Genomic DNA, 14,806 nt, shown 5'->3' with positions numbered 1-14,806 from the left:
CCAAGCCGAAGGCAGATGCTTAACGACTAAGCCACCCAGGTGCCCCTTAAGACTTGATTTTTTAAAAAATTTATTTAATTCAGATGGGGTGGGAAGGGACAGAGGGAGAAGGCAAGAGAAAATCTCAAGCACATCAAGGCTCTTAGCATAGAGCCTGACGTGGGGCTCGATCCCAGGATCCTGAGGTCGTGACCTGAATTGAAATCAAGAGTCAGACACTTAACTCACTCAGCCTCAGGCACCCCTTAAGAGTTTATTTTTAAGTAATCTCTACACCCAACATGGGGCTCGAACCTATGACCCTGAGATGCTTGACTGAGCCAGCCAGTCACGCCCTGTAGTCCAAATTGAAGGATGTTTTCTATTTTGCCAAACAACTAACTAAAGAGATTGGGCAATGGTAGATAACTTTTACTGTGATTTCAAATTGCACTGGAGGTGGGGTTGTTGATATTGTGAAGCTAGGAGGCTTGTATAAAAAAAATTATCTAGTTCAACTTGGGAGGAAGTATTTCTCGAGGTACAATGAGAGCTATCAGCAACAGCAGACACCCCCTAGTTCTGCCAACTGTCAGTGCTGTTTGATAGTCTAGGACTACTGAAGCAGGGGAGTGCAGTTATCATTGTTAAGTTTTGTAAGGACTGAAGCAGTATAGTAGGATAATTCTTCTAGGATACTTGTTAGATTACACAGGGTAGTTTCATGATAAGCAGATTCTTCCCAGGGGACCAACATGCCTATGGCCAGACTAATTCTAGCAATCATTATACCCAAAGCCCTTTTGGTTCTATGAGGGACTGTGGGGTGTGTGGGCAAGAAGATAGACAGATGGGTTTTTACGGATCCTAGCATGCATTGTCTAGTGACCCAGGCATTGTTAATGCATTTGAAGGGTAGGGTTTGGCTAGTTATTTTTCCATAGGGGTTTGCCAATATGGGAAGATAATTAAAGGGGCTGCCGTGGGAGCACAGCAAGATTGATTTGCTCCTGTTTTATCGTCCAGAGTGGTGCTACTGATGATTGGGAAGAAGAGTTGGCACAGAAGGAAGATAGGGGTTCTGCAATGTAAGGTTTATCGCGGTCACAGGAAGGCTAGAACCTAGCATTGGTTTGATTAGAGCAAAAGCTCTTCCAAGAATTCCAATGACAGGGCTTTTTATGAATCATTCCCCTGGAGATTAGTGGACCCAAGCATTGATAGTAAGTTTCATGGTTCATCTTCGGCTCTGGGATGACGGGGCAGGGGGCAGTAGCGTTAGGAGAGGTGGATGAGATATAGCTGCAGCTTGATGGACGATAGCAAAAGGTGAGATTTACATCTGCAGACACCACACTAGGTCCCAGGTGGACATATCTTACACAAGAAATCAAATTATGGGCATGAAGAATGTCAAAACAGGGAAAGGAGGTTAAAGAAAATGGGGTTAGGGTACTTCTGGGGTGGAGGAGCAAGGGTATTGGATTAGAGTCATTGCACGTGATCTTAATCTGCGAGACAATGTTTATTGTGCGGAGAGGAGTGAAGAGGGAGCATTTTGTATTTGGTTGGAGTGTCTGTCGTGACACACCCAGCAGTTCTTAAGGGGGGGTCTCTTGGGCTATGGCTTGGGACAGCTTAACAACGGAGCTGGTATTCCATTCAATCCTCTTTGATGGAACATAGTAGTAGAATATTCTTAATTGGTTTTTCATCTTGAATGTGCATAGGAATTGAGAACAAAGGGTAGAGACTCAGGGAACCTAGGTGGCTCAGTCAGTTAAGTGTCTGCTTTTGGCTCAGGTCATGATCTCAGGGTCCTGGGATCAAGCCCAGTGTTGGGCTCCCTGCTCAGCAGGAGCCTGCTTCTCCCTCTCCCTCCACTGTTCCCCCTGCTTGTGCTCTCCCTCTCTTTCTCTTTCTCTCTCTCTCTCAAGTAAATTGAAATAAAAATAAAATAAAATAAAAACTTAAAAGAAAAAGGGTAGAGACTATAGGGTGTTAGGTCTTATTATTTTTTTAAAGTATGTTATTTTTTTAAAATAATCTCTATACCCAACATGGGGCTCAAATTCATGACCCCAAGATTGAGTGCACATCTACTGACTGAGCCAGTCAGGTGCCCTGGTGTCAAGTCTTATTAAAGCTTAAAGGTCGGGGCACCTGGGTGGCTCAGTGGGTTAAGCCTCTGCCTTTGGCTCAGGTCATGATCTCAGGGTCCTCGGATCCAGACCCATGTCGGGCTCTCTGCTCGGCAGGGAGCCTGCTTCTCTCTCTCTGCCTGCCTCTCTGCCTCCTTGTGATCTCTTTCTCTGACAAACAGATGAATGAAATCTTTAAAAAAAAAAAAAAAAGCCTAAAGGAAAGTAAAGGAAGTCTTCGGTTAAGAAGTCCTACCGAGGGAGCAGGCAGAGGTCATGAATGACTTCAGGCCAATACTGGGTGGTGGAAAAGAGACAAAAAGAAAAAAAATGAGAATTCAAATAAAAGGAAGGTTCTGGGTCTGGTCTGGAATCTTGAGTATCAACTGCTGGCTGTGGACCTTGTCTACTTCCGTTCTGGGTCTCTAAAAGGGGAGTGACTCTCCAGTCATTTTCAGGATGTGGAGCCTTTTTAAATGAGAAACATGAATCCATGCATGAACCAGCCCCTTGTAGCTTTGCTGCACATAAGGGGGTTAACAATACCGAAGTACTTTCCTTTACGTCTGTTATGAATCTTTAAGTTTATATGTCTTCCAGTATATCATATATACACACACACACACACACACACACACACACACACACACACACTCATATATATATATATATATATATATATATAGAGAGAGAGAGAGAGAGAGAGAGAGAGAGAGAGAGGTCACTTGCCCTCTACTTTGTGACAAGAAGACATTCTCCTGTACAGAATATATATGAAAGGCCAAACTTATTAAAGATTCATTCTACATTGTGTCCCCCAGGAGAAGAAGAAAATACAACCTCAAGAGGATATATATCCTCCTGATATACATATATAGGGTCAAGGTACCCTAATTGGGAATGATTTTTTTTTTCTAATAGGTTTTAGCCACTGCTTTTGCTGTTGCTTGCCTGCAAAGAAACGCCTCCATTCCGTGAGAAAACATACAGATCGTTACCACAGGGGAAGCTGGATGAAATCAATTTGCCAGATGTTAAAAGACCCGTGGGGAAGAGGAACTTGACGTAACGCAACGTGATATGGTTTCCCAGGATTGTGCAAGGAGCAAATTGTACATTTTGAAATATTAGTTGGGCAACAGTTGGAGACGGCTTCCAATAGCATTGTTGTGCCCATAGGACCATTTAATTGTGCCCCAATGTGTCACACAGATGAACATTTGTAAATCAGAAGTTTGAAGCGTCACATCTTTGGTGGCTTGGGTACCCTAACGATTGCTCTTGGCTTTAAGGGTATCAAGTTTGAAATGGACTTTGAACTTTTATAAGAGCTAAGCTGGAGGGAAGGAGAATGGAGTCAAGCAGTTTTAATAAGCTTTGGAGTTTTTTTAAAAAAGATTTTATTTTTAAGTAATCTCTACACCCAACATGGGGCTCAAACCTATTACCCCAAAATCAAGAGTCCCATGCTCTACCGACTGAGCCAGTCTGGTGCCCCTAGGTACAGAGGATGTCAGAAACCCTGCTTCCAGAGCTTACCAAAACCAGGGATGACCCCAAAAGCATATCTGCTATCTGTATAGACGATGAGAGTTTTTATTATCAATTGGCTCTTTTTAGAGCATGTAATTCAGCTTGTTGGGCCACATGAAACTTGGATAAAGATTCTGCTTCCATAATTTTTTCAGTGGATACTAGACTATACTGCATTGTATTTTTCTTGATCATTTTTTAAGATTTTATTTATTTGAGAGAGAAAGAGAGTGCATGAGGCAGGAGGAGGGGCAGAGAGAGAGGGAGGAAGCAGGCTCCCCGCTGAGCAGGGAGCCTGACATGGGGCTAGATCCCAGGACCCTGGATCATGACCTGAGCCAAAGGCAGACGCTTAACTGACTGAGTCATCCAGGCGGCACCTGATCATCTTTTAATATAAGATCAGGGGCGCCTGAGTGGCTCAGTGGTTAAGCCTCTGTCTTCATCTCAGGTCGTAATCCCAGGGTCTTGGAATCGAGCCCCACATCGGGCTCTCTGCTCAACAGGGAGGCTGCTTCCCTCCTCTCTCTCTGCCTGTCTCTGTGTCTACTTGTGATCTCTGTCAAATAAATAAATAAAATCTTAAAAAAAATTAAAAAAATAATATAAGATCAATGAGTCAGTAAACCAAATAAAATCTGTATTTGAGAAGGGAATTTCACAAAAGTCTAATTGAGGGGTAAGGAATGAGTCAGTTACAAGGATGAAATTGTAAAAACTCAGTTGAGTTTTGAGGAGTAAGGGAAATAAGGTAGCAGGATTGACAGGACGGTGAGAGGATGAAATGTTTGGAGAGGAAGGAAACTGTGGTTCAAATTTTGTAAGTCAGCTGGCAGGTGCTGGGTGTGGTGGGAGTCTAAGTGTTTTAACTGGATGTGGAACTACTATCTGTAGGAGAGAAACCAGTATTAGTTTTTGGTGGCAGTAATGAGTATAGAGGCAGGTTGCTAGGACATGGCATATGGGAGATGAATGTTTGGCCACGGTCTCTAACTGAAGACTATAATATCCTATGTGGTGTTGCAGGCCTCCAAGCCTTTGGGGAAGGATTCCCAGATGAACAAGAAGGAAGGGCAGTTGGCAGTTAGGATGTCCTAGCATCGTGGAAAAGACGAGCTGTTTTTTAATTTTTAAAGATACAAAGGTAGGTTGCCTGCCTGGCTCAGTTGGTGAATGTGTGATCTCGAATGGTGAGTTCGAGCCCCTTACTGGGTGTAGAGATTATTTAAATAAATACATACACTTAAAAAAAAAGATACAAAGTCATCTTGGGCCTCTTGAGGGCATGGGATCGATCAGGCTTGCAGTGGAAGGCAATGTAAGGGTTGAGCTGTGATGAAATAATTGGGAATCCAAAGGCGACAATACCCTGCAAGACCCAGAAACCCTATAATTGTCTTTTAGTCTGGGGTTGAGGGGCCTGGGTGAAGGTAGTAATTTGTCTGGTTCTATTTTTAGCCCATCCAGCAAAAGGTGGCCTAGGAATTTGACGGAAGCAGAGCAGAGTTGTAATTTATGTTTAGATCGTTGTGTCCTTTGTTGGCTAATTGTTTGAGAAGGCATTTAGTTAGCATCAGTGGGACAAGCCTTTAGGGTGGGAGAACATAGTAATAAATTATCTGTATATTGTAAAGCATAGATAAGCCAGGGAAATCAAGAGCTTTTCAGTCAGCAAATAGGAAGGACTTTCAGCATATTCCTGGGGTAGGACTATCCAAGTGTATTGTTGATTATACCATGCAAAAGTAAAAAGATACTGACTTTGGGGGCTGATAGGGATGCTGAAGAAGGCACTGCACAAGGCAATGACAGAAAAAATGGTAGTTTCAGCTGGTATGTTAGAGGAGGGTGTGGGAGTCAGGAACAATAGGGGTACAGGGTGTGACTGTATTGGTAATTGCCCTAAGGTCTTGAACAAAATGCTTTCCTCTATTTTGGGGCTTTTTAACTGGAAAAATGGGGGTAATACAAGGATTAGTAGTGGGAATGATCAATCCTTTGTTGATAAAGTCTTATATAATAGGAGTTATTCTTTTAATGGCCATAGGGCTTAAAGGGTATTACTTAATATTGGGTAAGTCCTTTAATGGATCAATTTGAATAGTTATTGGGGGAGTCAAGATTATGTGTCCTATACTGGTAGAAGAGGTTGCCCACAATTGGTCAGGGAGCACATTTAGGAACCGGGTTGGGGGGGAAAGGGGTGGGGGGTGGGGGAGGGGTGAGGGTCAGGGCAGTGGACTGACTAGGGGGAAGTACTGGGCAGATCAGTTAGGAATTCTGAAGAGTGAGAAGGCAAATGTAACAGCACTTCATTTTTTTTAGTCATAGGAAATATAGGCCTGGTAAGCCTGCAAAAAATTTCTTCCTAACAAAAGTGCTGGAGGGTGATGTGCCCGGGTGGCTCAGTCGGTAGAGTAGTGACTCTTGATCTTAGGGTCCTGAGTTTGAACCCCACGTTGGGTATGGAGCCTACTTAAAAAATAAAAGAAAGTATCGGCGATGAGGGTACCATTTTGTTTTGCCTTGTTGAGTGCCAAGAATGAACTCTAGGAGTTGAGATAATGGGACAGTTGGTGGCTGATTAGTGACCCTGATCATGGTTAAGTGCTTTTGTATTCTTGAGGCAGGGGACTAGAAAATAGATCGGGGGTTGAGGATTGAAGGAATTGCTCCAGTGTCTATAAGAATAAAACGTCTCGGTGGTGCCTGGGTGGGTCAGCATCCGACTCATGATATTCATTCAGATTGCGATCTTGGGGTGGTAGGACTGGGCGCAGTCTGTCTGTCCTTCCCCCACTGCTCCTCTCCCAGCTCACACTCTCTCTCTGAAATAAATTAGTCAAGTTAAATTGTAAAAAAAAAGAATAAAACCATCTTCATTCTGAATTGTTATGGGAGTTTCTCCATTGGGGTTTGGTAGGAGAAAGGGGAAAAAAATCCCCATTTTGTCCTTGGAACATCTATAATCTGATAGAGGAATTGGTTTTGAGATTTGTGTTTTTGGTTTTTTTTTTTTTGAGAGAGATAGAGTGCACACATGTATGCACGTGTGAATGGGGTTGTGGGGCGGGCGGCATGTGCAGAGGGAGAGGGAGAAAAGAATCCTAAGCAGGCTCCATGTCCAGCATGGAGCCAGACTCAGGTCTTGATCTCAGGACCCTGAGATCATAACCTGCGCCAAATTCAAGAGTCAGATGCTTAACTGACTGCAGCTCCCAGGAGCCCCATGGTTTTTTTGATCTTTTGGAGCCATCTTTTATAGTTCAAGCATTCCTTTTTGAAAGGTCCAGGGTTTTTTGTTTGTTTGCTTGTTTTGCTTTGTTTACAATTCTTTTAAGTAGGCTCCATGCCCAATGTGGGGCTTGAACTCATGACCCTGAGATCAAGAGTGGCTCACCCTACTGACTGAGCCAACCCGGTACCCCTGAAATGTCCAGGTTTTTGCAAAAGAAACAGGTTTTATCAGTTGAGTCAAATGTTTTAACTTATGACATGGATTTGGAGTTTGCCATTTGTAGAGCCATAAGGTTAGCCATTAATTCTTTAAAAAAATTTTTTTTAAGTTGGGGTGCCTGGGTGGCTCAGTGGGTTGAGCCGCTGCCTTCGGCTCAGGTTGTGGTTTCGGGGTCCTGGGATCGAGCCCCGCATCTGCTGAGCAGAGAGCCCGCTTCCCCCCCTACCCCCGCCTGCCTCTCTGCCTACTTGTGATCTCTCTCTCTGTCAAATAAATAAGTAAAATCTAAAAAAAAAACTTTTTTTTAAGTTAAAAAAATGTTTTAATTTTTAAAAATTTATTTTGTTATTAGCTGATCATCTTTGCCAATCATGCTAGATCATGAGGAGTTTGGTCTGCTGGTCAGGGTCGTGTTGTCTGACCAGAGTTGAGACTGAATAAAGGAGGTCTTCTAGAAACTTGGATTAAAACAATTTGATCCTTTATCCAAACTAAGGGTTCCAGAATTTTGGACAAACACTTTTTTGAATCTATCAAAAAATTGTAAAAGAAGTTCTTCCTTTGTTTTGTACTGCCTTCTAATTTATTTGAGGTGCCCACATATGGGGAATCATTTTGACTAAATTTGCAGCTGTATTAGAAGTTTTTTTCTAGGGCCTCATTATGGGGAAGTTCAAAATCCTGTATGGGGTCTTCCTTCCCAGCTTTATTCATCCATTCTTGGTCCTGTATAGGGCCAACAAGCATGCATACTAGTTGGTAAACGTCAGAAGGGTCTGGATTAAGGGCACTGATAGTCCAAATTAGTTGTCAGGTGAAATCTTTCGAATTTTCTTTTGGGTTAGGAAAGTCTTTTGCAAGATTAAGTTCTGTTTAGGACCAGCATATAACAGAAAAAGTAGAAAGCATGCAGTGGGGGATGAAGAACTGGAAATGGAAGATGTGGAATAATTTTTGATTCAGTGTTGAGTTGTTCTAATTGTTTTCATCTTTGACTTTTGAGTTTTTTTCTTTTACAGCGGCTATCACTGAGTCGTTTCTTTTGAGGGCTTATAACCACCAACTGAAACAGGCTTCCACTGATTTCGTGAAGTATGATAGCTTCCCCTTTCCAACTGTGTTCTTAAATACACCAGTTTAGGGATGTCAAAGGTGCCCTAACAAGGCCAGTGACGTTTTAAATGATATTTAGTGATCTGAACCCAGGTTGAGGAAGCTCCCGGGCCATGGGTTTTTGTGTTTTTTTGTTGTTTTTTTTTTTAAGATTTTATTTATCTGTTTAGAGAGCCAGTGAGCACGAGCGGTGGGGGGGCAGAGTGAGCGGGAGAGTAGCAGACTCCCCACTGAACAAGGAGCCTGGGGCAGCATTCCAGCTCACAACCCTGAGATCAGGACCTGAGCAGAAACCAGATCATTAGCCATCCCGGTGCCCATGGGCCGGGCCATAGTTTTTTTTTTTTTTTTTAAAGATTTTTTTATTTATTTGACAGAGAGGGATCACAAGTAGGCAGAGAGGCAAGCAGAGAGAGAGAGGAGGAGGAAGCAGGCTCCCTGCCAAGCAGAGAGCCAGATGCGGGACTTGATCCCAGGACCCCGAGGTCATGAACTGAGCTGAAGGCAGAGGCTTAACCCACTGAGCCACCCAGGTGCCCCCGGGGCCATAGTTTTTATCTGTACAGTCAGCAGGCTGATCATCAAAAGCTGTTTCTGAGAGACTGGTACCCATTCTGTATTGGAGGAACCCTCCCCCTGAAGGGCTAACAGTTCTGAAACGAGGAACTCTCCCCCCAGAAAGTCTCAGGGTGCCAGACTGGCTCAGTCCGTGGAGCATGAGACGCTTGATCTCAGGGTCCTGAGTTCGAGCCCCATCTTGGGTATACAGAGTATTTAAATATAAAATCTTAAAGCGGGGGCAGGGGGGAAGGAAAGAAAGAAAAGTCTCCTGAGCTCTACCGAGGTGGGGAACCCACCCCGACCCCCCATTATAGGAGCTGCCCTCAGAGAGGCGACACGGGGCTGCGGTGCTCACTTCGGCAGGTCCAGACGTCCGCAGGAGGTGCTTAGGTTGTTGCACACTTTTTCCGCCGCTGCTCCACACTGTTAAGGGAAAACCTCTGGAGCGAGCCTATGAGCGAGGAAAAAGGAGACAACTCTTTATTGAGGTTTGCAAAGGGCGAAGCACCATCCAACTCAGTTGGTGTGCCCGACCCTGGAGGGGTTTTTAAAGCTTGTTTACCCCAGCGAGGGAAAAATTTCAGCTGGTATGGGTTTGCCCACCTATCAGTTGCCCTCTTTTGCTCAAGGCTGCGAGACGGAGGGAACCTTCCAGGGGTTCAAACCTCAGCATGTGTATCATGATTCCGAGAGGGGCTGCTCTTCGGAGAACTCCACAAAATGGTGGCTGATGCAAGATGGAGTCAGGGTTGTCAACCCTTCCCTAACCCTTTTTCTTCTTCAGTTGGAACCAGCACACGCATTCTCTGAAGACACCAGGATATAATCCGGTTCCCAAAGTGAGTCTTGAGAGTTGACAGTCCCGCCGCGTGGACAGATCCCTTCGCTACGGAGGGCAAATCTGCTCCTCCCAGACGACTAACCGCACATTCGATAATCTTTCAACTCAATCATCCAATTAAGCAATTTCTGTCGTCGTGCAAAAAATTAGAAAAACGGAAAGCTCCTTCTCTTCGGCGATGATATACCCTCGAGGCTCAATACACGTGGATTAAGTTTCTTAAAAGTAAAAAAAAAAAAAAAAAGTAAAAGAAAAAAAAAATACACACTGCTCGTGGCGAATCTGCTTCTTCCAATATAAAGGTCCATTCGGGCAAGCGCGAGGAATCTCCCGGCCCTTCGCGTCCGTGGAGTCCGCTGGCTTCGGTGCCAAGGGAAGCCGGAGCCTTGCTAAGGTGAGTGCGAGCGGCCTGGCGGCTCCGACGGGAAGGACGAGGGAATTCGACCCGGACCTTGCGTCCACTCGTGGAGGGGCCGCCATGTTGAAGCCTGGCAAAGTCGGGGGAGCCCTTTTAGGGTTGTGTTGCGGAAAGCGGGGGCGATAGCTCGGGTGGAAGAAGAGCCCCTTCTCCCACTTAGAGGGTGAGAGATTGGGGGCTTTAGCGGGGTGGGGCAGCCTCGAGGGCCAGCGGTCAGGACTGAGGTGCGGCGGGGCTACTGGGAGTATAGGCTTTCCCACCCAGACTTCCGCGTTCGCGGCCGCTGCACCACTGCGCATGCGCGGGAGGGCTCCGTGGGTCCCTCCTCAGTTTTGTTTCCCTCTTGGATGCAAAGCGCGGGAATATTCTAAACTCGGGGGATTTAGAAAGGGGAAGCACACTTTTCCACGCTTCGTTGGACGGTTTCATAATAACTAATCCGCATAATGATTTCTAATTATAAAGCACCTTCATGGACACTGTCCTATCTAATCTTCACCATAACCTAGTGAAGTGGCACGTAGCTACGTTTTTCAGAGGATTTAAACTTTGGACGGACTAGGTCTTAACCCTGGTGTTCTGTCTCAAGATCTCGTGTTCTTGTTCCCTTTCCACTCTTTTGTCTTTAAGATTAATTTCCCCATCCACCTTCATCCCCCACCATTCATCGCTCGCATCTCATTTGAGATTTATGAATGTTTATGAAATGGTGACATTTACCTAAAAATCCAAAGAAACTGGAAATCTCAACATAATGCAGCAGAGGAGGGGATACTCCCAGGAAGATGGATGAGAAACCGTGAAGCTTGCTGCTCTTAGTTTTCTTCCTTTCCTCTCCTCTCCTCCCCTCACCTCCCTTCCTTTCTTTTTCATGCCACGTAGTTTTTTGGTTTTTTTTTTTTTTTTAAGATTTTATTTGAGAGAGGCAGGGGGGTGAGGGGCAGACGGAGTGGGAGAAGCAGATGCAGACTCCTCACTGAGCAGGGACCCCCGTGTGGGGCTCCATCCCTGGTCCCTGAGAGGGTGACCTAAGCTGAAGGCAGACACTTAATGGGCTTAGCTACCCAGGCACCCTGGCATTTAGTAATGATAGAAGTATACCCATGAAGGAGAAAGAAAATTCAGACTATCCCTTTGTAATTCTCTTCAGATTTTAATTTGCAGAACGATGTGGGATACAAAGGCAGAAGAAAAATTGTTAAATTTCCTTCCTACCTACAACCCTCTGACAAGTCCTGGAAACAGGCAACGTGACATTCCTCTAGGGACCCAGCTGCCTTGATGCTGATACTTTGCTAAGGGCAAAAGGCAATCTTAGCGCAAACCCCAGGATCCTGTGAGTCTACTTTAACATATAAAAATTCCTTTGGAAAGTCCCTTTATCTCTGTCCCCTCAAGATCCGTGTTGGCAATCATCCCCCAAGCATATGACCCACCGATATACATCAAGGGTCTCATGACTAAGGTTTTATTGGACAGTAATACATGACCTTTTCCCAAAAATAGCCAGCACCTTGAAGGTCCTGGAAACCTTGTTTCCAAAATTCCTAGAGACTTACACGATCCCTAACCCCCTCCCAACTTGAAAGTTGGGAGGGTGCAGCTCTTTCTGCCCTCAGGTCCTGTCCCCGTGCTTTAATAAAACCACCTTTTTGCACTGAAATGTCTCAAGAATTCTTTCTTGACTGTAGGCTTTGAACCCTAATGTCTTTCATACATTAAAGAATTCTTAAGGCTTTGAACAGGAGTTCAATGGAGAGTACTATCAGTTTTATTTGATGGATCTTTTATGACTTTTCTTTTTGGTTGGGGAAGGGATTCTTCCTCAGCCTCAAAAACACAGAATCCTCTTGTTTTGTTGTTGTTGTTTTTGTTATCCCCACCTTCAAAGTTTTCTATTTTATGACAGCCATCTAAGGAAATACTAAGAGCTCAAGTCCAGCTCTGGAGCGGTAAAAGCCCTTGAATGTAACTCCCTGGCAAAGCTACTTCTTGGCCTTGTGATTTGGGGCAAAAGAAAGCTTTTTGTGTGTCTCTGTCTCACCTGAAATGGCACTAATAGTAGAACCTATGTCCTGATAGTGTTGCGAAGGGAGGGGAGTTAAGTGCTTAGCATGGTGCCTGGCACCTCCTAAATCTTCGATACAAGTCAACTCTAATTAAGTATGGTCCGTGTGTGTGTGTGTGTGTGTGTGTGTGTGTGTCTGCAACCCTGTGATGGAGGATAGGGAGTGTGGTCTAGAACGGTAGGGCCAGTAGAATGGAATTGTTAAGAGACTAGAGCAGGGAGAGAGTCAAACAATGTAGTGCTCGCTCTTACTTTCTTTCTTTTTTTCATTTGGAGAAGTTCCAGCCACAAGAGAGAGGAGAGACAATGAGTTAGAGGCAACCCCCAGAGGGACTGAAATCCTCTTATCTCGCCACTCCAGCTGTTTTTTTTTTATCCTTTTACGGATAAGGATACCAGAGGCGCCTTCTCCAAAGTTGCTGGGTAACGATGACGGGCATATATACCCTCCTTTTATACGGTAGTGGCAGACAGTATAAGGTGGTTTTGCCTCTCAGTTCATAGTCTTCATCAGGAAGTGTCCTAGAAGGGAGATAAAGCAAAGCATACACTAGACTAAAGGGTATTTGCTGTGCGTTCGGGGAAAATGTGCTTGGTATTACAGAAGAGGTGCCCTGAGCTATGGGACAGATGAATTTGCTTCCTGCGGAAGAGGTTGGAAGCTGGGCTTGGAAGGACCAATAGAGTTTCCGTAAGTGGAGATGTGGAAAGGAAGACACTGTTCCTAGGAGAGGAAATTGCACAGAGAAGGACCTGGAGCTGGGGAATAGGGCGCATTTAAGGAATGAGGAGCAATCCTGGGTAAAAGAGATCTTGCAGTGGGATGTGGTGAAACGGTAAGTGACAGTCAGAGGTCTTGAGTGCAGTGCCATTGATTTTGGATTTTATTCTGTGTTTGGTCTTTTTACTGGGAAAATAATCCCATAGTGCACCCTCCCTCCATGACCCATCAAATGAAGAAAAAGAAAAGTAAAAAGATCCCTGAGGAAAATACAAGTAAGAGGGGAAAAATTATAGATATTTTAATAAATATTATGGGAAGATATTATGAATGAGATTACTCTATAAATTTGACAGAGCCCTCGTTTGTTTGTTTATAAAAGCCAGTTCTGCACCCAACGTGGGGCTGGAATTCATGATCCCTAGATCAGGGGTTACATGCTCTGCTCATTGAGCTGGCCAAGCACCTGGAGTCCTGGTTTTAAGGTAACGAATCTCAGTTATGGCTCTAAAGTTTTACAGAGGCGGTCACGTGAGCAATAGCAGTGTCTGAAATGTTGGCAAGCTGTATTATTCCAGAAAATTCCCCAGAATGTGTATCAGTTACCATGTCAGCAGCCTCTCCTCTCAACTTCAACTTTCCCATCCTCTTAAAAAAAAAAATTCTGGGGCACCTGGGTGGCTCAGTGGGTTAAAGCCTCTGCCTTCGGCTCAGGTCACGATCCCAGGGTCCTGGGATGGAGCCCCGCATTGGGCTCCCTGCTCAGCAGGGAGCCTGGTTCCGCACCCCCCTCTGTCTACCTCTCTGCCTACTTGTGATCTGTCTGTCAAATAAATAAAATCTTTAAAAAAAAAAAATTCTCCTGTATCAGAATGAATCACAGTTGCAGTATGCTTGCGGGGCTAAAGTTACCTTTGCAATCAGTTCCCAGGCCTTCAGGCATGAACAGATTATCAGCCAGGGGCTTGGGAAGAAAGCCCATGTTGCTTTTGAACCGGAGCCAGTTGCTGCCAGGTTGCTGTAATTTCGGCTTTGCTACCTGTTGCAAAATACCACATCCAAAGCACCATTTTCCCTTGTAGTTTTGTGTTTTACCAACAGTCCTTCCCTTTCTTATCTTTTTTTTTTTTTTTAAAGATTTTATTTATTTATTTGACAGACAGAGATCACAAGTAGGCAGAGAGGCAGGCAGAGAGAGAGGAAGGGAAGCAGGCTCCCTGCCGAGCAGAGAGCTCGATGCGGGGCTCAATGGATCACGACCTGAGCTGAAGGCAGACGCTTTAACCCACTGAGCCACCCAGGCTCCCCCCTTTCTTATCTTTTAAGGACGCATACCAAAACATTCATAGAAGAGCATGTAGGATCTAGAATTTCTTTCAGAGTCATCTAGGAGTGGGGATGCAAGTGAGGCACAGATGAAGTAAGACTGGCCACGTGTTGGTCAGAGTCAGGTGACGAGTTTGTGGAGGGCTATGCCATTCTGTATGTGGGTACATGTTTGAAATACTTGACAGTAAAGGGCCTTTAAAAACAACATTTTGGGGGGGCGCCTGGGTGGCTCAGTGGGTTAAGCCTCTGCCTTCAGCTCAGGTCGTGATCTCAGGGTCCTGGAATCGAGCCCCGCATCAGGCTCTCTGCTCAGCGGGGAGCCTGCTTCTCCCTTTCTCTCTGCCTGTCTCTCTGCCTACTTGTGATCCCTCTCTCTCTGTCAAATAAAATCTTTAAAAAAATAAAAAATAAAAACACCATTTTTCATAGCCGTTCCCAGGCTGGTTTTCCTATGACCATTTTAGTCTGAAAGGCGAGCCTGGATTTTGATCTGCGTTGCCACGTTGTAATGTAGTTGGTGAGTGTTCTGACGTGACTAAATTGGATGGTACACGGATGGTTCAAACTCAAGCACGTTGCCCTTTGCTTCTTCCTGGGATGGAGTGTGAGGCAGCGGGTGACCACGTCTTGGAGCCCCACTGTCTG

General features: G+C 44.9%; 1 protein-coding gene across 1 annotated transcript in view; it reads left to right on the top strand.

The window, feature by feature from the left end:
• The window catches only part of LOC111156510 (lysine methyltransferase 5A), a 69,541-nt gene that overhangs the window by 53,695 nt on the left and 1,040 nt on the right, over window positions 1–14,806 (top strand). Inside the window, exon 1 of the mRNA XM_022517452.1 lies at window positions 9,878–10,019. The gene's annotated coding sequence lies outside the window, so the exon portion shown is untranslated. Of the gene's footprint in view, window positions 10,020–14,806 lie in introns of the transcript that reaches the window.

Source organism: Enhydra lutris, unplaced genomic scaffold, assembly GCF_002288905.1.
Source record: "Enhydra lutris kenyoni isolate GAN:26980312 unplaced genomic scaffold, ASM228890v2 scaffoldscaffold46, whole genome shotgun sequence".
Lineage (NCBI taxonomy): Eukaryota > Metazoa > Chordata > Mammalia > Carnivora > Mustelidae > Enhydra > Enhydra lutris.
The sequence above is the reverse complement of the archived record's forward strand: the minus strand, read 5'-3'. Positions and strand labels throughout refer to the sequence as shown.